The sequence below is a fragment of the Macaca nemestrina genome, chromosome 16 (assembly GCF_043159975.1).
Source record: "Macaca nemestrina isolate mMacNem1 chromosome 16, mMacNem.hap1, whole genome shotgun sequence".
NCBI lineage: Eukaryota > Metazoa > Chordata > Mammalia > Primates > Cercopithecidae > Macaca > Macaca nemestrina.
The window spans coordinates 98799047-98820411 of NC_092140.1; positions in this window are offsets into that span (position 1 = coordinate 98799047).

Genomic DNA, 21365 nt, shown 5'->3' on the forward strand with positions numbered 1-21365 from the left:
GCACGTTAGCCACCTGGAAGCTTTTGAAAATGCTGATGCCACCATACCAGTGAAATGAGTCTCTGATTCAGGGTTGGAAACCACTGACAGTATCACCTGCTCTCTCATCTGCACTTCCCTAGCTGGCTCCTGCACCTGTCCTATCCATTTTCCTTGGATAGAAAGCTAGGCTTTTCTTTGCCCGAAGCTATTTGGGCCTGGGGAAGAGCTTGAACCCCAATTGGGCTGAAGGTTCTCTTTCAGGAGTCATTAGCCATGGGGAGTTAAGGGAATAGATTACGTAAGGTCTGGGCTGCTTGGGTGGAGTCTGCATTATGAGAGAGTGTCTATGCCGTGGGTCCACCTGTAACAGCCTGTCAACAGATTTTCCTGCCTTTACACTCTCCTACCTTTAGTCTCTCTTGCATAATATAGCTGCCGTGTCATCTCCCTAAAACACCTGAGCCAATAGCTCTAGGGTAGTTTCGTTATAGGTTTAAATTTACAAGACTAATACTTGCAAAGCATTTTTATTCCTGCTTGCAATTATTCCTACAAACCAGGTAACAGTGCTCAGGTGGGACACAGAAGCCCAGGGTGCAGGCCTCCTCCAGGCCCCTTCCTACCTGAGGCTCAATTCCAGGCCCAGATCAAGTTCTGCCTCCTCTAGATAAGCTTCCCCTGGTGACTACAACCCTCACCTGCCTTCTCTTCCTTTGAACTTTTGTGGCCCTTTCTTTCTATAGTAATCCTCAAATGTGTTGGGTTATTTTTAACTATTCAGGCACATAATTTCTTATTTCCCTGATCTTGGTTTAACCTCTATAAGGCTAGGGACTGGAAGATACTCTTTTCAAGTCCTCAATAGCAAGATGACATGCATACATGAAGGGATAACCTTATTATTTGTTAGTCGAATGAACAACTATGAACTCATTGTGCGAAGCCTTAAAGATTGTACATGAATGTCTTCAGCAAGTAATCTTGTGTGTGCAGGGAACATAATTCCATTCAAACTAATCTAATGAAAAGGGAGTTATTCTAAGGATACAAGGGGATCTCATGGGACCAACTGCAGAAAGGCCTCAGGGTGGGAGAGTTGTCTGCAAACGCTTGGGTCTCAGTCTGTCATCATTGGAATCTGCTGTTCTCCTTAGTCTCGCTCCCCCTTTGCTCTCCAGGCATCTCTTAGACTGCTGCATTCATGTCCTGTGTGCACATACGTGTGTGTTGCTCAGCTGTCCCTCCCCTGACCTTCTCTTTCCTCCCTCCTGCCCACCTATCCTCCCAGGTTTCAAGTCCTCACAGGCCCAGGCCTTTCCTCACCTCTGCCTGTCTCTCCACTCTTTTCTCTGCAGATCAGCTTCATCCATAAGGCTGAGTTTCTGCCTCTGTGAGTGTAGTTTTCCGAGGGCTTTGACTCCACCCAAACAGCCCAGACCTTATGTAATCTATTCCCTTAACTCCCCATGGCTAATGACCCCTGAAAGAGAACCTTTGGCCCGACTGGGGTTCAAGCTCTCCCCCAGGCCCAGAGCTTCGGTCTGGAGGTGATAAAACTGTGGGTCATGAAGGTCAACCTCGAAGGTGAACTTAAACAGAACTATGGTGTGCCTGCCCAAGCGAGTAAATGTCATGTACTAGCCACCCTTTACCATGTGGCTTTGTTTTGCCCATAAAGGGGGCTGGAGATATTTTCTCACCCATTGTCTATGAGTCCATCCACACGACGTGCTTCAGTTCTGTAAGTTGGAACTGACAGTGTGCAGGTTCCAAGCCTAGGCCTCAAGAGACCTCACGTATTGCTCCCTGTGCTCTGCCATTGCCACAAGGACCACATTTCTGCATTAGTCTGTCTCAGGAAGAAGAGAGATGTGAGGGGGCAAAGCCGAGCCATCCCAGCTGAGCCTGGCCTCCCATCAGCTGACCCATCAGCCAATCCACAGATCTGTGACCATAAATGACCATAAGCCAATAGCTCTAGGGTAGTTTTGTTATGCAGCAATTTTGTGGCAATAGCTAGCTGATACACCCTCTTTGCTGGTGCTTCCCCTCAGCCAATATACATGCTCAGGTCTCTTTGTCTTAGCCTATTTTTGATATAAAGGAATACCTGAGGCTGGGTAGTTTATTAACAAAAAAAAAAAAAAAAAAAAAAGGTTTATTTGACTGATGGTTCTGCGGGCTGTACAAGAAGCATGGTGCCAGCATCTGCTTCTATTGATGGCCTCATAGTGGGAGGGAAGGGGAGCTGACATCACATGGTAAGAGGAAGGGAGCAAGAGAGAGAAGAGGAGATGCCAGGCTCTCTTAAACCAGCTCTCGCATGAACTAACAGAGCAAGAACTCTGAACTTGCTTCTGAATTCACAGCCTACCTCGGGATGGCACCAAGCCATTCATGAGGAATCTGCCCCCACTAACCAAACACTTCCCGTGAGGCCCTACCTTTAACAATTTGATCCCTATGAATTTGAATTTGGGGGTCAAATTTCAACCTGAGATTTGGAGGGGAGAAATATTCAAACTATATTACTCTCTCTTCTCTTAATCAGACAACTCCCTTTTATGCCTCTCAGTCATTGCTGGATCTCACTCCTTCCCTTCATGGCCAAATTCACTGAAAAGATTAGTCCATGATCTTCTAATTTGCCTGTTCACACTTTCATCATCATCACAGAAATTTTAAATAGAGTAGTACAAAGAACCCCTTTGGACCTATTATCCAGTTTCAACAGCCAATTTTTTGCCATTCTTGTTTCATCTAACTGCCTCCAGGCCCAATCTACGACTCACAGATCTCAACGTCAGCATATTCAAAACTGCTCTCCCCACTGACCTCAGGGTTTCCCTGTCTCCATGAGCAGTGCCACCATCCACCCAGCTGAATGAACCCACGGCTCCTTCCCTTCTCTCACCCTTGCATTTATGAAATGATCTGTCACTGTTGATTTTATGTCCCCATCTTCAGTGACACCGAAGGGAGGCTCTGATCCTCTAGTTCCCATAGTCAGCTGTGATTCCATCAGAAAAGGAGTGTCCAGAGAGCAAACCAGCCATCCCCTAGTCATGTGGAAAGAGTCCTGCTCAGGGGCCATTCTCCCCCAAATGGTTCCACATCTCCCCAGTTCTCCCATTAGTCTGCCAAGACTGGGCCTTCTTTCTATACCATCTGAGTGAGTGTGATTTTATCATGGGCATAGCATGTGGAAATCCATGTTAGCCTCCCCGCTTGCCACTATCCAACTTATGAATGAATTTGCATCAAATAGAAAGCCAAGATCCCTTCCGGCTCTGACATTCTGATTCTTTGACAGGAAATAGGGAGATGGTAAGACTTTTTTGAGCTAGAGGTTGGCAAGATAAATGTGATACTTCCAGCTCTAACGTTCTATGATTCTATGATAAGAAAGAGGGAGGTAGTGATAACTTTTTGAGTCAGGGCTTGACAGGATAAATATGGTACTAAAGCAAATAAGGATGTAGAATAGGATTAGGAGAGAGTCGTAGAGTAGGAAGGCACACTACTCTCCTGACAGTATCATCATTATCATCACCAGAGTAGGAGGTCTGGACTCCAGGGTGTGACCATGGAACCAAAAAGAAGGGGACAGGTAGAAGAAATTTGAGTGTTTAGGTTAAATGGCAATTCAGCAATGGTGGTGGTTGGAGGCATAGGCTTTGGAGGTTGGTAGACTTGACTGAATCCTGGCTCTGGCATTTACTATTTGACCTTGAGACAGATATTTAATCCCTCTGGAGTTCAGGTTTTCTGTACAATGGAGATAATATTTATGTCACATCATGGTCGTGAGAATTATATGAGATAATTCATGCGAGGTGTTTAACACAGAGCCCAGCACATAGTAAGCAATCAAAAAATAGTAGTCTTTTTTTGTTTTTGTTTTTTGGCAATTAGATTACAGAAGGTTGAGACTTGCATCTCGCTAGCAGACTCTCCTCCTTGCCTCCTTGACCTTCTTGGCTTCCACATTTTGCTTTAACCAGCTACCCTGTTGGAGAAGTCTACAAGGAAAATAATTGATGGTGGCCTCTGAGTAACAGCCAACTAGGAACAGAGGCCCTCAGTCAGGAGCCCAGAAGGAACTGAATTCTGCCAGCAATCCTGCAAGCTTAGAATTGGCTTCTGCTGCAGTCAAACCTTCAGGTGAGACCCTAACCTGGCTGATTTCTTCACTGCATCCTGGGAGAGGCCCTGAAAGAGAATTCATTTAAGCCATACCTTGATTCTGGGCCCACAGAAACTGTGAGATAATAAACGTGTATTTGGTTTCAGCCACTGCGTTTTAGGGTAACTTGTTATGCTGCATAACTAATACACAGAGTCCAGGCTTTTCATGCCACAAAATGACTCTAGGCCTGGTGGCTCTGAAGTCACATGGAGGAGGGAGCATTTGAACAAAGGGGGTTCTGGCAGGGCGTGGGGCTCTGACACAAAATCCAGCCATTTTACAAAATGTCTTCCTAACCATAAATCAGATACAGTAAGTCCTCACTTAATAATGTCAGAGGGGCCAGGCGTGGTGGCTCATGCCTGTAATCCCAGCACTTTGGGAGGCCGAGGTGGGCAGATCAGTTGAGGTCAGGAGTTCAAGACCAGTCTGGCCAACATGGCGAAACCCCATCTCTACTAAAAATACAAAAATTAGCTGGGTGTGGTGGCGGGCACCTGTAATCCCAGCTACTCAGGAGGCTGAGGCAGGAGAATCACTTGAACCCGGGAGGCGGAGGTTGCAGTGAGCCGAGATCGTGCCACTGCACTCCAGCCTGGGCGACAGAGCGAAATTCTGTCTCTAAATAAATAAATAAATAAAATAATGTCAGTAGGTTCTTGGAAACTGCAACTCTTAAAGTAAATGACTTTGAATGAAAACATTTTCTTTTTGCCATCAACATTAGAGAAATGGCCTTCTGCAAGGATCAAACGGACGTCATTTCACTTTGAAGTCGTGGTTTTCAAAAACCCATTGACAACATTAAGTGAGGACTTACTGTACACAGCGTGACAAGAATGAGTGTAGTTATGATGATAACTGCACAAACTGTCTCAAATGTGGACTGTCCTGGAAAATTCTTCAATGGGTGGTCCCTTGTATGCCAATTTTCCTGTTATCTCCAACATTATCTCCTCCCAGATGGACGCAGCACAGCCAAGGTGGTTAGTGAGAGCCACTGTCCATGCAGGTCAGGCAAGGAACCAGGACGTCACCACAGAAACACACCTTTAACTAAAGAAGCAGACCACATGCTCTGTTTCTCCTCTTACCGGCCACACGGCATGGTAGAAAGACCTTCAGATTGGACCCTAATTGCCATTCATGACTTGAGTCTGACTTCAGGCGACTCTATCCAGCCTGCATGACCTCTTCTAAAGAATGGAGGAGACCCTGCCTGCCTCACTCACAGGGGTGTTACAAGCATCCCATGAGGTCTTGGCAAGTTAACCTCTGTCTGCCTCATCAATCAATGATAATGGTACCTACCTCCCAGTTTGTAAGGATTCAACGAGAAAATACATGTAAAGCACGTAGCAAAAGACACAGCAGAGAGGAATTGCTCAGGAAATGTTAGCTCTTCGCATTGTTATCATTATGATCTGCTGGAACACGTGTCAGTGACAAAGTGCCACCATATGACAATAGTGTCTGACAATAGGTTCTCAAATATTGGCCCAGACAGACAGTGAACGAGTAGATGAGCACCATTATGTTGGCAAGGTGAGCTGGAAGACAAGGGATTTAAAAAGTGCTCTCCACTTTGCCTCTGGATTGAACAAGAAAGATTCTCACTTCTAGACTACTTTCCTGCTATATCTCAGTCTCTGAGGAAGCCTCAAGGAGCCACTGACTGTCTAATCGCCCAGTTAGGACAGGTCCCCCAGGCTGTCACCGGTGCCTTTGTCCTGGCTCCCAGCTGAACTCATCAGCAGATTTCTCACCCTCTCTCAGGGTCAGCTTTTTGAATGCTCCCCACCACTTCCCTTGGATGTTTGCTTCTCTGGAATCATCTAGCGGGTGGTGTTTAGACACAGGACCGTCTTGCCTTCTCGATGATGGGCTCATCTGCGATTCCGGCCCGGCTTCTCTAATTAGCCCTCCTCTCACTTGGTTGGAGCATCACGTTTTCCTGCAGCTGTAATTGACCCTGCAGGGTACCGCCACAGGCCTGGGCTTAATCACTGCCATCCACTTCAAATCCATTTCAGTCTGTGGTGGCCAGATTCCATCTAGTAAGCGAGGCCTAATTGCTCTCTGATTACCCACAGGGTCAGGTGCTTGAATGTGCACAGTTCCATCCACAGCACATGCAAGATCCTTGTGTTCGCTAATTTCCTCTGATAGCTTTTTACTCTGAGCTACCAGAGATGCCCCTGGCAGAGGTGAGCAGTCACCATTAGGGAGCCTTCACCCCATTTCTGGATGGCTCCTTGGCTTACTTTAGGGGTAGAATCCATCCGTCTCCCCTCACCTCCTGAAGAGGACGGGGAAGCCCAGGCTCTCAGCCCAGACTACCAGGTGCCTGGTGGCCTCCAGCCCCTGCAGGGGGAGACTTAAAACTTGAGGCAAATTCTCTCCCTCTTGGAACTTTCAAACTAACGGGTTTGTTCATGTTTGCTCAAAAAAGTTCATGTTGAGGAGATTCCAGCCTCTATGTTGACCTCAACAGGAATGTAAGACAAAAGAGATGAGGAAAGTACAGGCGGGTGCAGTCCTTTCTTGCTTGTCGCTGGGGCCAGCTTCAGAGATAGGAACCATCTCTCTTGCGGTGCAGGGCTGGACTGAGAAGGGATAGAAGAGGAAGGGTTTCTGTTCTCCTTGGGACATCTGGGGTCCTGTCTGAGAACTTGCAGGATATATCCTGGAAAACCACTATTCTACTTGACGTGATGATACAAACTTGCCCCAGAATCTCAACAGGACTTCTATAAATACTCTCTTACCCATGGAGAAGAGAAGACAGCTGGCCTCAAATGTTCCTTCTTCTAAAAATAGGGATTAGAGCAGATGTAGGCACAGTTGTTAATTCTCCTGACTGCGCTGCCCCGCCCCGTCCAGAGGGAGGAAAGAGTCGAAAAAGGGAACATGCCCCTCATCCGCTTGCAGCTGGAACGGGTTGGGATGATACGTTTCTATTCAGCTCTTCTCCTTTCCAGGCCTTTTGTCATTCTCTTCCCCAATGGAGATAGGGTTAAAGACACTGAATTATGTGGGCGTTTCCTTTAGCAAATGTAGAAAAAAAATACAGCACACCGAAAGCTCTTCCTTAGTCACCCTTACACCCTTACACCCTCACACACCCTTACCACTCTATCACTACAACTGGAGGACCATCCCACGGCTGCCTCCCCAGAATATACACACAGAAGCAAAACATATGTCATGCAGTTTCATGGACTTCGGGGCCCAGGTTCAGAATTCCTGTTCCTGAGGTGCGTAGAAAAGGATCTTTCTTTCACCCTTCCTTTCCTTTCCTCTCCTTTCTCCTCTCCCTTCTCCCCTCTTTCAAGACAGGCTCTAGCACAGTAGTGATCATGGCTCCCTGCAGCCTAGAACTCCCAGATTCAAGCAATCTTCCTGCCTCAGCCTCCCCAGTAGCTGGGACTACAGCTGCATGGTTGTCTTTTAAATATTTTTGTGGAGATGGGGTCACATTATGTTCCTCAGGCTGACCTCAAACTCCTGGGTTCAAATGATCCTCCCACCTCAGCCTCCCATAGTGCTGGGACTACAGGCATGAGCCATGGCACTCAGAAGAAAAAAAATTTTCGAAAGTAACTTAGGGCAGCTGAGATTGAATGGGGACAGCAACATGGTTTGAAATTTTAGATCTTGCCGGGGGTGGTGGCTCATGTCTATAATCCCAGCACTTTGGGAGGCCAAGGCGGGTGGATCACAAGGTCAGGAGTTCGAGACCAGCCTGACCAGCATGGTGAAACCCCCGTCTCTACTAAAAATACAAAAAAAAAAAAAAAAAAAAGAAAGAAATTAGCCGGGCATGGTGACACATGCCTGTAGTCCCAGTTACTTGGGAGGCTGAGGCAGGAGAATTGCTTGAACCTGGCAGGCGGAGGTTGCAGTGAGCCGAGATCGTGTCACTGCACTCCAGCCTGGGCGACAGAGTGAGATTCCATCTCAAAAAAAAAAAAAAAAATTAGATCCTTCAGTTGGTCTTCCTTGTCACAGTTTAAGTCCTGGAGCTGTTGACTGTTTCCAGCTCAGTACCCTCCTCCAGCATCCCAAAGGTGGGTGGCCAGGATCCTCCGGAAGGGAGCCTGTCCTCCCATGGGATCGTTTGTGACAAGGAATCCTGCGTGTAAGCAGGTGGTTTTCTTACCCGTGACTTCACCTTCCTCAGCAACTGCCACAGAAAGACATTTGCTTATGGTGGCAGTGACAATGGAGTAAACCCACACATAAGGGCTTCAGGTTGGTTCTTTCAGTTTTGTTTTGTGTTTTTGAGACGGAGTCTCGCTCTGTGGCTCAGGCTGGAGTGCAATGACACTATCTTGGCTCACTGCAACGTCTGCCTCCCAGGTTCAAATGATTCTCCTGCCTCAGCCTCCCGAGTAGCTGGGATTACAGGCGCGCACCACCACACCCAGCTAATTTTTTGTATTTTTAGTAGAGATGGGGCTTTGCCATGTTGGCCAGGCTGGTCTCAAACTCCTGACCTCAGGTGATCTGCCCACCTCGGCCTCCCAAAGTGGTGGGATTATGGGCGTGAGCCACCTTGCCCGGCTGTCTGTCAGATGTTTTTTGGGCATCTCCGTGTGGCATGCTGTGCCAGCCCCAAGGTGATGCTCAGGGCATGTGCCACAGAACCTTCCGGCTCCTCGCTGTCTTGAGACAACTGGGGCCAGTGCCACATTCGTGGTAAAAAGTATTTAAAACATTAGAGTGTGAGGTCACTCATTTATAGCAGGATTGGTAAAGAGAGATTTCCTGTGAGCTTTGTTCATATCGCATACAACCTTTTAATTAAGCTTCTGTTTAGTTTATTTTGCTTAATAAATGAAAGCATGTAAAACTGGGAGAAATCTAGGTTATAGTCCTCTGGAGAAAATTAAAGGGCCAGTTTTTCTCTTTCAAAGTTATTTTGAGCAACAAGGAGTTTTTTGTTGCTGTCTGTATTTGTAAAAAAAAAAATACTTTCTGAATATTATCATTGTTCTAAAATAGACTTTACTGAAACACTACTGTTTTTACTTGAATAAATTATACAGGAGTGGTAATAAACAGCAAGAATTAATCTCCAGAGTGTAGCCCACTCATCACATTAATGCCCACCTAGAAGTAAGTGACTGTCTCCATGGAATGAATCTGGGGTTTGAGAAAGAACCCTACCCCATAATCGTTCCTCTCCTTCAAGCTTGAAGGCACACAAGGTGTTGGGTACCTGGAAATGCAAAGCAAATCTTCCTGGAAAGCTGCTCATTAGCACCCACCAGCACAGATCTCTGGGACCCCCTGAGCTTGAACAAGTTGGGTTTATTGCCTGTCCCATGTGATGTACAAATCTGGAAAAGTCTGGCTGGGAGATGCAGATTGCAGCATATTGAACTATATTTTAGGACTCGTAGGTATTTCGAGGTCATCACCCAAATCCTCTCAGATCCTCTTACATCTCAGAGGTATGTCACCAGCCTTCTGGGTGCCCTGGGGTGCAGGAGCCTCTCCACCTCTGGCCCTTGGTGCCCTTGGCCCTCTCCATCTCAGTGCCTGGCCCTCCAGAGGTGCTGGAGGGAGTGACAAAGCCCAGCAGCCTTGCCTGGAGCTGGAGCAGGGTCTGGTGCAGTCTGGGATGTGCTTCTCCTGCCCTTACCAGTTTCCCCTGGGAGCACTTTCTTAATAAATCACTTGCACACCAATCTCCATCTCTGGGTCTGCTTCTGGGGAACTCAGAGTCAAATCATTTTATAAAGCTTATTGTGAAAACAATGTGCCATCATCACCTGGATTCCGTTCAGTTTCTTGTTCTCCGGAAGCAACCATTCATTCTACATTTGTTTTAGCTTTTTTTCCCCTATGTTCCTTCAGATCTCTAAATAACATTCCTATAGTACTGCTTCCTGATTTTTCAGTTTTAGGCATTTCTATTGATTTTCCTCTATGGAATATGACAGACAATTAAGTTCCCACCCTCCATCCCCACCCCTACCCTCAGCTCACCTCTTTCTCTCCATTTTCCTAACATGATTATGAAACAATACTAGGGGCCAGGCTCAGTGGCTCATGCCTGTAATCCTAGCACTTTGGGAGGCTGAGGCGGGTGGATCGTAAGGTCAGAGGATCAATACCATCCTGGTCAACATGGTGAAACCCCGTCTGTGCTACAAATACAAAAATTACAGGTGGCTCACGCCTGTAATCCCAGCTACTCAGGAGGCTGAGGCAGGAGAATCGCTTGAACCCAGGAGGCAGAGGTTGCAGTGAGCAGAGATCGCGCCATTGCACTCCAGCCTGGGCAGCAGAGAGAGACTCCATCTCAAAAAAAAAAAAAAACAAAAAAACAAAACAAAAGAATACTAGGTTACTGTTATATAGAACTTACTACATTCCAGGCATTGTTCTAGGCATTTTACATGTGTTAATTCACTCAATACTCCCCCAAGCCCTAGATAATAAGTTCTGTGATGATCCCCGTTTTACAGATAAGGAAACTGGGTCACCGAGTGATTACGTGAATGGCCCAGTCAGACAGCTAGCAGGTGATGGATACAGATTTGAATATAAACAGTATGGTTTCAGAGTCTATGCTCTCAATTACACATCATATGCTGGGATTATGCCATAATTTTAGTTAGACCAGTCTTCAGTATTTATACTAATATGATTACATCAGTGCTATGTAGGTGGTAAACTGTGTTTTCTCTTTCTTTCTTGCAAGACGTTTTATTTTACCCAGAGTTTAAAATTATTTTTTTGTTTGTTTATCTGTTCTTCTGTGTCTTATAAATTTATCACGAATTCAACTTATCTGAATCGCAGCTCAATGTTGCATCAGATATTTGACTAATTTTAGCTTTGGGAGAAATTTCTCCTGGAGCACTTCTCAGACTCCTGACCTCAAGGGATCCGCCTGTCTCAGCCTCTCAAAGTGCTTGGATTACAGGCATGAGCCACCATGCCTGGCCTCTCCTGGAGCACTTCTGACCTATTCCCATGTGGACTGGGAGCTCCCAGAACCTGCTACAGAGCCCTCATCCTGGGATCCCCTCTCCTCATTTTCCATGGGCTTCCCTTTGCCCATCTCCTATTTCTCGGATCCCAGGTCTTCGTCTTTCCTGGTTTACTATTTTGTCTTGATGGAATGCTCTGTAGCTTCCTGGGGATGAGAGGAGTCAACACAGGAAAGAAAATTTGGGAAACCTTGGTATATCTAAAAATATCTTTTGGTAAGGCACAGTGGCTCATGTCTATAATCTCTGTACTTTGGGAGGCCGAGGTGGGCAGTTTGCTTGAGCCCAGGAGTTTGGGACCAGCCTGGGCAACATGGCAAAACCCCTCTCTACAAAAAAAAAAAAAAAAAAAAATTACCTGGGTGTGGTGGCACCCACCTGTAGTCCCAGTTACTTGGGAGGCTGAGGAGGGAGGATCGCCTGAGCCTGGGAGGTCAAGGCTGTAGTGAGCCATGATCACACCACTGCACTCCAGCCTGGTGATGGAGGTCTTGTCTCAAAACTAAATAAATAAATAAATAAATAAAAATAAAAATGTATTTTGTCTGCTTACCCTCATAATTCATTGATTGCTTGACTGACTATAGAATTCTAAGTTTGAAATATCTTTTCCTCAGGATTTTGAAGGCATTGCTTCATTGCCACCTAGCTTCCAGCATTCTGCTGGAAAGTCTGAAAACAAAATATATTTTGACTCCTGATCATTTATATACGCCTCTACTGGCTTTGTTTTGCCTCGACCACTCTAGAAATGTTTAGGATCTTCTCCTTCTACTTAGTGTTCTGAAATTTCACAATGATGTGCAATGATGTGTCTCGGTGTGGTCTATTTCATCTATTGAGCTGAGTACAAAGTGGGTTCTCATGATCTAGAAATCTATATCTGTAGTTTTAGGATATATTCTTGAATTACTTCTTGGATGATGCTCTCTAATCCTCTAGTGTTCCAGTGAAACCCCGTCTCTACTAAAAATACAAAAACTTAGCCGGGCGAGGTGGCAGGCGCCTGTAGTCCCAGCTACTCGGGAGGCTGAGGCAGGAGAATGGCGTGAACCCGGGAGGCGGAGCTTGCAGTGAGCTGAGATCCGGCCACTGCACTCCAGCCTGGGTAACAGAGCGAGACTCTGTCTCAAAAAAAAAAAAAAAAAAAAAATCCTCTAGTGTTCTCATCTTTTCATTAGAAAATGTTCTTTTTCTTTTTTCTTTTTTCTTTTTTTTTTGCTCTATTTTCTGGGAGATTTCTCCAGCTTTATTTTCTAACCCTTTTATTAAGTTTTTAAAATATTGTATAATATTCTATCATATTTTTGTGTTTTAAAATTTCTGCTATGTTTTAAATTAAAAAATTTTAAGTTTAATCTCTGCTTGTTACTTTTTCATAGCATCCTGTTCCTGTTTCATGCATGTGCTATCTTCTCATCTGAGGGTATTAATAGTAGTGATTTTGAAATTTGAAACTCCCAAATGATCTGTTTCCTCCACTTTGCATTCTTCTCTTCATATTGGTCCCTGTCTTACATGAGATAATTCTTCAGCTATTTGGTGATCTTCTGGAACTCAGAACACACCACCCCAAAATACATAGGGGATTAGAAGATACCCCCCCCCCAAAATATACTACTTTGGCACGTTTTGAACTGATTATTCTGAGAAACTGCAGACACAGGAGTAGTTCTGAAAAGCTGTCCTTTTGTAAATGGAGGTAACATCTAGAAAGAAAATCTAGTAGAAGTATCTGTATCAGGCCTGGTGTGGTGGTACACACTTATAGTCCCAACTACTCAGGAGGCTGAGGTGGGAGGATCATTTGAGCCCAGGAGGTTGAGGCTGCAGTAAGCTATGATCACGTCACAGCACTCCAGCCTGAGTGACAGAGCAAGAACCTGTCTCAGATAAACAAACAAACAAAAACTTCTGTCTCTTATAATGTCATAACTTCCTTTAAAAATGAAAACAAAAAAGTACCTGTATCAGAAAGACGGATGCTCCAGACAACTTTTATTACCTGAAAGACCTTTTCTCTGCACAAGACAACTTTGTTCACCATGCATTTCCACCCCTCTTCCTCCCATACCTTGTTGCCATCTCCTGCTAGAAGCCCCAAGGCCCTATTTCTTTCTGTAGCTCAGGATAGGATATAAGCTTCGGTCGTCTGGCCCTCCGTCAAGTCTCATATATTGTGGGACTGCTGTGCATATGCACATAATTAACCATGGTTTTTGTCCTGATAATCTGTCTTATGTCCATTTAATTATTTGTAGCCCAGCTGAAGGGTGGAGGGAAGCCCTTTTTCCCTCCCCTACAGATCCCTGGCTGCTTTCTCATATTTAAATAAAAACTGATTGAAGCCCTGGACTCATGAGTGATGACCAAGAGCTGGGCCATTTCACTGGGAGCCCTGGTGTCTGTAGGGCTTTCCTCTTGGGGTGGTCACAGCCCTCAAGTCCCCGCACATTGCGTTCTTCTGGCTGCTCGTTGTGGGGAAAGAGAGTGGGGGTTGCCCTGTTCATTATATAAACTTCTCCTTAGTTTCTGTACCCTCAACTGTACCATTCCCATCAATCCAGAGACCCGGTGCTTTTACATCTTCATTGGGTATAACTATCTCCAGGCGTCTTCTGGAAAGAGAAAGGGGAAATTGCCCCCAGTGAGGAGTGAGTGCATTTGTGTGTGTGTTGTTGCATGTTGTAAGACCTCAAATGTCCTGTGCTGCGTGATGTCTTAGGGCCTCACAGGGCCCCAAAGGCCTGACTATGAGTTTCCCTGCTCTGGTCAGATATGCTCCCCCAAGCAACAAATCTCCCCCACCGGGCCAGTTCCCCTCTCAGCCACACCAGCGGCACTCCACCTGATCCTCCACCTAACGGGCTTCGGGCTTCACCTTCTTGCCAGTCTGTGGAATTATTCAAACAAACCAATCACATCCTCCTGTGGAAACCAGGGAGCACCTCATGCTCCTATTACTACAAAGCCTCCTCCCACAGCCCCTACTGGTTGATTTCAGTGCAGCCGCTGTGTGGCCCTGCACGGTGTGTGGCGTCCTCCTCCCCTGCCTGTGAGTGTGTGTGACTGATGAACTGTTGTCATCTCATCAGCCCAGTGCTGGGTGTCATGTGTTCAGCCATCTTATACTGTTTAGGGCAGATCACCCCTCACTAACATGGTAAATAGGAGAGAATCGGTACAGTGTGTGTCTCTGTGTGTATGTATGCATGCATACATGTGTGTGCAGTGTGCTTAGGGGTCTAACTACTTCTTAAACAGACCTTCAGTCAGTTTTCTATTTCTACCACCTCCCCTCTTCTAGGGAAAAGATGATAAATGCTGGAGTCAGACTGCCTGGAATTGGATTCTAGTTCTGTCCCGCTTCCTGACGGTGTGGTCTTGGCAAGTTATTAAACTTTTCAATACCTCAGTTTCCTCATCTGGGAAATGAGGATAATAACAGTGCAGGATTATTGTGATGAGTCCATGATACTACATGCAAAGGGCTCACTTTGGGCTCCTTATTAAAGATGTTGGATTGAATATGAGCATTTACTTCTGCTTCCTCTGAACCCTCAAATAAGTAATGGTGAGGTCCTTTCTCAAAAAAGCATATTACCCCAGAAGGACAAATGAACCAGAGACAAGAGACTGTAGCAACAACATTTTTGGATGCTGGAAAGCAAAAGTTGGATGGTAACTGATTGAGCAGAGGCAAGAAGCCATGGAGAGAATTGAATAAGTTAACACGTGCTAAGCACTGCAAACAGTCAAGTGCGGTAAAACTATTGTGGAAAGCTTTAGGCTTTTTTAGGTAGAAAAAGAAAATACTTTGAAGAAGCTAAGTCCACAGACTTCCTGAGAAAAGAACTGACAGCAATTGGTCCTGCCTGGGAATGGTAGGTGAAGAAATGTGAATAAGGCTGACTTATTCTCGACTGGAAGTAAGTTTTGAACTGCACAGGGTTGGGGAGTTTGGAAGGGAATTATCTTAATATAAACAGGCAAAGGAAATAATTTGTGTATTAAAATTATATAAAGCTTGACCACCCTTCCATGCAGGGAGTGAATTTCGGGCAGTGCACCCTGAAATGGAGGTAGCTACAACCTGGAATCGACACTGACTCACACAGGTGCTGCAGCCTCCACCGGCACACCCCAAATTTCTAAACACAATTTCAGGCACTGCTGTAAGCACTGGGAAGACAGTGATGAACAAAATAGGCAAAGTCCCTGCCAACACAGAAGGATCCAGATGCTGGGTATTTTGTTGTTGGTTTTATTTTATTTTGTTTGAGAGATAGGGTCTCACTCTGCCGCCTGGCTGGAGTGCAGTGGTGTGATTTTGGCTCACTGCAACCGCTGCCTCCTGGATTCAAGTGATTCTCCTGCCTCAGCCTCCTGAGTAGCTGGGATTACAGATGCGTGCCACCACGCCTGGCTCATTTTTATATTTTTAGTAGAGACGGGATTTTGCCACATTGACCAGGCTGGTCTCAAACTCCCGACCTCAGGTGATCCACTTGCCTCCCAGAGGGCTGGGATTACAGGTGTGAACCACTGCAGCCACCCCAGATGTTGTTTTAACCTTCGATAGAGGAAAGTCAAAGGCACTAGGTGGTTGGGGGACAGAGTGGGAAGGAGAGGGTTTTCTCAGCAAGGAAGGGAGGTTGAAGTTACTGGTTCAAACCAAATGCCCAGTTTCAACAACACCATTGCCCAGAGTGTGTGTGCTATTTCACAACCATGAATTTGTCCTGCCACCCATGTGGTTTCTGAGAAGAAACCACCACAGAGCCATCTTGTGGTGGAAAAAAGACACACAGGTTTCACCATGAACACTATTGGATTTTATATGGTATTAGCAGGTGTAAATACATCTGCATGCTATTGTACCCTTGAATCCTCCCATATGGTCCAGCAGCATTTTAAAGTGGTCAGCAAATGTTTACAGCAATCTATACTCGTCCCACTAACACATTTACCACAGGTAATTAACTTAACTACCTGATAAAAATGTAATTGTCGTGTTGTAATGCGAGCTATTGTCTGAGAAGACTTTGACTGACAGTTACTTACATTTGCTTGTTGGTTATCTTTATAGGCACATAATCAAATCCAAATTTGATCATTATTTTGTGATTTGATTAAAGTAAACAGTCAAGTTGGGTAATCGTGGTCCAGAAAGATTTATTATTTGCTTCAATTATGTGGTTTGGATTTTTATATTGTTAGAACATAATAAGAAATTAGTCTGATTGCTCTCTCATGCTATCAAATACTGTGCAGCCACACCCTCCACATCAGGGAGAAACCTGATTCAGCAGAGATGATTTCGCGAGGCCGTGGAATATCAATTTGTATAATTCAAGGACTCATGTTGCTTCTCCTGGAAGCATCCATCATTGCATCTGAGCCATTTAGCACATTGCAAACCACAACAACACACACTGAGTTCAATGGCACCATAGAGAGCATCCCCACCCAGCACAGGGGACAGAATTTCAGGGCATGGATTGCAAAGCAGCTGCTGCCCAAGCATGGCTCCTCTGCTGCTCCAAGCAGTAGTGTCACCTGCGGATACACAGCTGTTATAAACAGCCTGAACAACAGTGAAAAGCCTCCTCAAGTTGCTTTGGCTATGACTGGTGATACACAAGCACCACCAGTCTGCATATAAACTTCAGCCCTCAAATAAGCAAACAGCCTCCTGCATAAGCTCAGCAAGACGCCCCTGTCATTAACACTCATAAGAGACACTTCAAAAATGTGACTTTTAAGGCTTCTTCTCACTCTGCTTAGAGAGTAGTCAGGATTCACCAGGCGCTTCCACCGATTTGGGCAACTTCGCAGTGGCCTGCCCAAGAGCGAGGCCTCTGCTGAGCTGTGTTTATGAAGACCAAGTCTCAAGACCACAAACAATGGAACCATAAGAGCCTCAGCTTGGTGCCAATGTTTGCAGGCACTAAGTCACAGCCCCAGACCCAGTCCATGGGGACACTGTGCTACAGATGACTTTGGCCATGCTCTGGAAGTTGGCTAAGACAGAATTCAGTTCAATTTTTCCAGGCAGTGGAGGTTGCAGTGAGCCGAGATCACACCACAGCACTCCAGCCTTGGTGACAGAGCAAGACTCCATCTCAAAAAAAAAAAAAAAAAAAAAAAAAATTCAGTTCCTTTTTTAAAACAACTAGTTTTTCCCATTTCCTTAGGGAAACCTGGAATGTGCTTCCTGCTTCTCCACACCTGTCCAGCCTCCCACCCCCAGTGCCAACCTGATCTTTGCCCAGCAGACACGGAGGCGCCTGCCCAACCTCAGCGCTGTGCCCACAAGGGCCTCGGAGCCCGCAGACTTCCTGCCGGGACCTGCTGGCCTTGCCCATGTTTTAGCTCCTGGATCTGCTAGTCTTTTCCTGCTGTCTCATGGTCTCACGTGTAACACCCACATCACCCCAGCGAGACGGTAAGTGACGTGGAGGCAGCAAGCAACAGGTGTAGAGCAGGTCATACGATCCATGTGTTCGCTCAGCAAATACGGAACGCCTGCTCCATGCCAGACCCTGCTCTATACCCGAGGAAGACAGCGACGACCAAATAAACCCATCACGCCCTAGATGCACAATCTGAAGCATGCTCCCAGGTCATCCAGGACGGGAATAAAATCAGAGCCTTCAATGATGCAAGTTAATCAGACCCCTGGCTTTTGGTTTTACTGTGCATCACTGTGAACTGATGTGCATGCCTTAGATGGCACATTTCCTGATGAGGGACAGGCTCTGAGAAGTCCATGGGACTGCTAACACCTCAGTAATCCAGTGGTTCTCAAAAGATATGCGGCATTTGTCCCCCTGGGGGGACCTGATGACCATGAGCCCTGCAGCGCTCACCCCAACACAGTGCCCAACAGCAGGAGGAAGTCAGGGGGCCATTTGCACTGCTGATTTCAAATTACCCTTAGCAAATATGGTTCACTTTATAGAGCAAACAGAATCAGCCAGTTAATCTATGGCGCAAGAGAGAAAGAACTTTACCCATAATTAATGTTTTACTACCTTTCTCAAAAAGTGTAATCTTTAACCTCCAAATCAACTCTAAACGGAGGCGAAGGAGGAGCAGCTCCTGGTCAGTCCCGGTGCTGGCTCTGTCCCTCCGCCAATGCTGTTTCGATCTGGAGAAACAAATAAACAGAAAGATAAGCTCTTTACAGCACACAGTGGAGCAGACCCGCAATTTCCAGACCAGAGGCAGCCTCGAGTGCAGTGATGTGTGGCTATCTTCCCGAGCGCTGCCCTGCCTGAGACCGAGCTAGGCCCCAGGAGTAAACTGGTGGTGAGGGAAACCCCTCCATGTGCCTAGAGAGTAGTGTGGCAGGAGGTGGGCCTGCCTAGAGCTGACTGCAGAAATTCTGTCGTGGGCTTAGTAGCTCCAGCAGCAACTAACTGACTATCTCAAGGAGTTAATGCTTCCACAAATATGCTAGACAGTGCCAGTAACTACCAGCAAGGATCTCATTTAGCACAAGGATTGCATTGACTCCAAAGTTGAAATCAAGGTTGGTGGTGATTGGAAATGACCTTAGTGAAGCCCAAGCCAGGAAGACAGCTGTTCTGTGTAAGGTATCAGGGATGCGGTAGAATTCTCTAGAGCCAGTACTGCTAACCCAACGCCCAGCCTGCCTCCTGCTAGGCAGATGACTGATACAACCACTTAGGTTCTTTTTGCATGTCTACTGTGTCAATGACAGGCAGTACCAGACACTACTTTCATTTTTATAAAAGCCTCATTATTTGTGACCTAAGGAGTGAGTCATTAGGAGTCGGTACAGTTTATTATTCACACACTAAAACTAGCACAGAACTAGCATTTACCAAGGGTTTAACTTCAGTTCCTTCCCAGAGGTCTGGATGCTGTGCAAGGCTTAAGGCTCTGTGACCCACACATGCAACATAGTTGGAATTCCTGGAGTTTGGAAGAGGAACACTGTGCTATTAGTGCTGTCTTGAGGTTGTCATGCTTTACAATTGCTGCTTTTCTTGCTTTTGTTTTGTTTTTTTTTTTTTTGTTTGTTTGTTTGTTTGTTTTTTGAGACAGAGTCTTGCTCAGTTGCCCAGGCTGGAGTGCAGTGGCGCGATCTTGCCTCACTGCAAGCTCCGCCTCCGGGGTTCTCGCCATTCTCCTGCCTCAGCCTCCCAAGTAGCTGGGACTACAGGCGCCCGCCACCATGCCCGGCTAGTTTTTTTTTTTTTGTATTTTTAGTAGAGACAGGGTTTCACCGTGTTAGCCAGGATGGTCTCCATCTCCTGACCTCGTGATCCGCCCGTCTCGGCCTCCCAAAGTGCTGGGATTACAGGCATAAGCCACTGCGCCCGGCCTTTTTCTTGCTTTTGAATTACAACTTACAGTTGGTTTTGTGTCTTTATTGCCAACTTAGTTCGCTGTGGGTTGTTTGGTTAGTGTGCGATGGTATATTCTAGCATCTGCCTATGCTGTTCTGGTAACTACACTTGAACACATAAACGCACTGGGTTCAAATACGAAGCACCCGTGCTGCTATTTCTAAATAAAAAATGTTTATGACTCTGCGAGATGTATGTGGGGATCCCTTTTCCTATGCCATATGGAAAGTGAATGAGGGAGGTAGGCCATGAGGTTTCTGGCTTGTCAAAGTAGGGTGCTGTCAAAAAAGTTTGGCAGGCTCCAGTCCCAGAAGTCTGGAATTACATTACACCAGTGTATGCAGTGGTGTGCTAGTACAGGTGTTTGCAGCCAGCTTTCAGGGGTAAAAAGTGTGTCTGTGTGTGCATGTTTAATATATGTTTATTATAAATGTTGATACAGATGTGCGATGTGCAACTTACAAATAAATATACAATTAAATATATAATACTCTTAATCATAAATCCCATATAACCGACTGTCACTACATGCTTGCAGTTGATTTTTGTTGAATCTTGTATCCATAGCCAAACTGTAGTTGCAATTGATGAACAAGTGTAGTTCCAACATAAATGTTAGTTGTCATTTTGTTTAAGAGTAAGACAAAAGTGGCTGGTCTGAAAGTAGTGAGTTATCTCAACTGATGGTTCATAGTTAGTTACAGATCCAACTCTTTATTCTACACTTTCCTCCTCCTCACTCCTGCACTTGACTAGTCAAAAAAAAAAAAAAAAAAAAAAAGCCAGGTGTGGTGGCGGGCAACCATAATCTCAGCTACTTGAGAGGCTAAGGCAGGAGAATTCTTTGAACCTGGGAGGCTGAGGTTGCAGTGAGCCGAGATCATGCCATTGCACTCCAGCCTGGGCAATAAGAGCAAATCTCTTCTCAAACAACAACAACAAAAAATTGTGAAATAACAAAGACTATGTCAAAATTTCAGTCCTTTATCAATGATGTGACTGTTTTGTCAAATCAGATAGTATTTTCAAAAGCTAGAAGAAAGTATTTTCAATGTTTAAGCAATTTGCAATTTAATGGCTATGCACATTACACAGTTGTAAGTTTAATCTGCATCATTAACATTTTCTCCATCACTTTCTTAAGTTCTGGCAATCAACTAAACAATGAAGCCCTGGCTTGTGGTGTTTGCCCTTGTTCTGGTAAACATTCCCACCATGGCCGATTTCAATCTACTGACGGGCATCACTGACCGCAGAGTTGGGGAAAGAGTCACAGTAATACACCTTTCTATAGTATTCCTACCATACACCTTCAGTAGCCTAAGTAATCTCAAGAACGTAAACCGTAATACAATGAAGCAAAAAAATTAGGAAGTAATGAGCTTTGAGCATTTTTACCTTTGTTTTTTATACACCTTATTTCAGCGTACCTTTATAAAACTTAATTATCCATAGTGGCTATATTTAATAACTGGGAAGTTATTAAATATAACAGATTCGTGAAGATGCTCGCCAGCCTATGCCAGCCAGCCTCGGCACAACATTGAGTGCAGCAGTGGTTTAGGAAGGTCTGTTTTTTCCTTGTGTTTCCCATTCCTACTCCCCTTGTCACAGCCACTGCCAGTGCCCCGCTCTGGGCCGAGCAGTCTGTCTACAGCCAAGATGGGATGGGCAAGTCTGCACTTCTGGAGGTGCCGGAAGCCCAGCCCCACCATAAAGAGGAAGTGCTGGAAGCATTTTGAGAATTAGGAAGGAAGTGCTAGCCAGTGACTAAAAGCCTAGTGCAGTCATAAAACTCTGCCACGG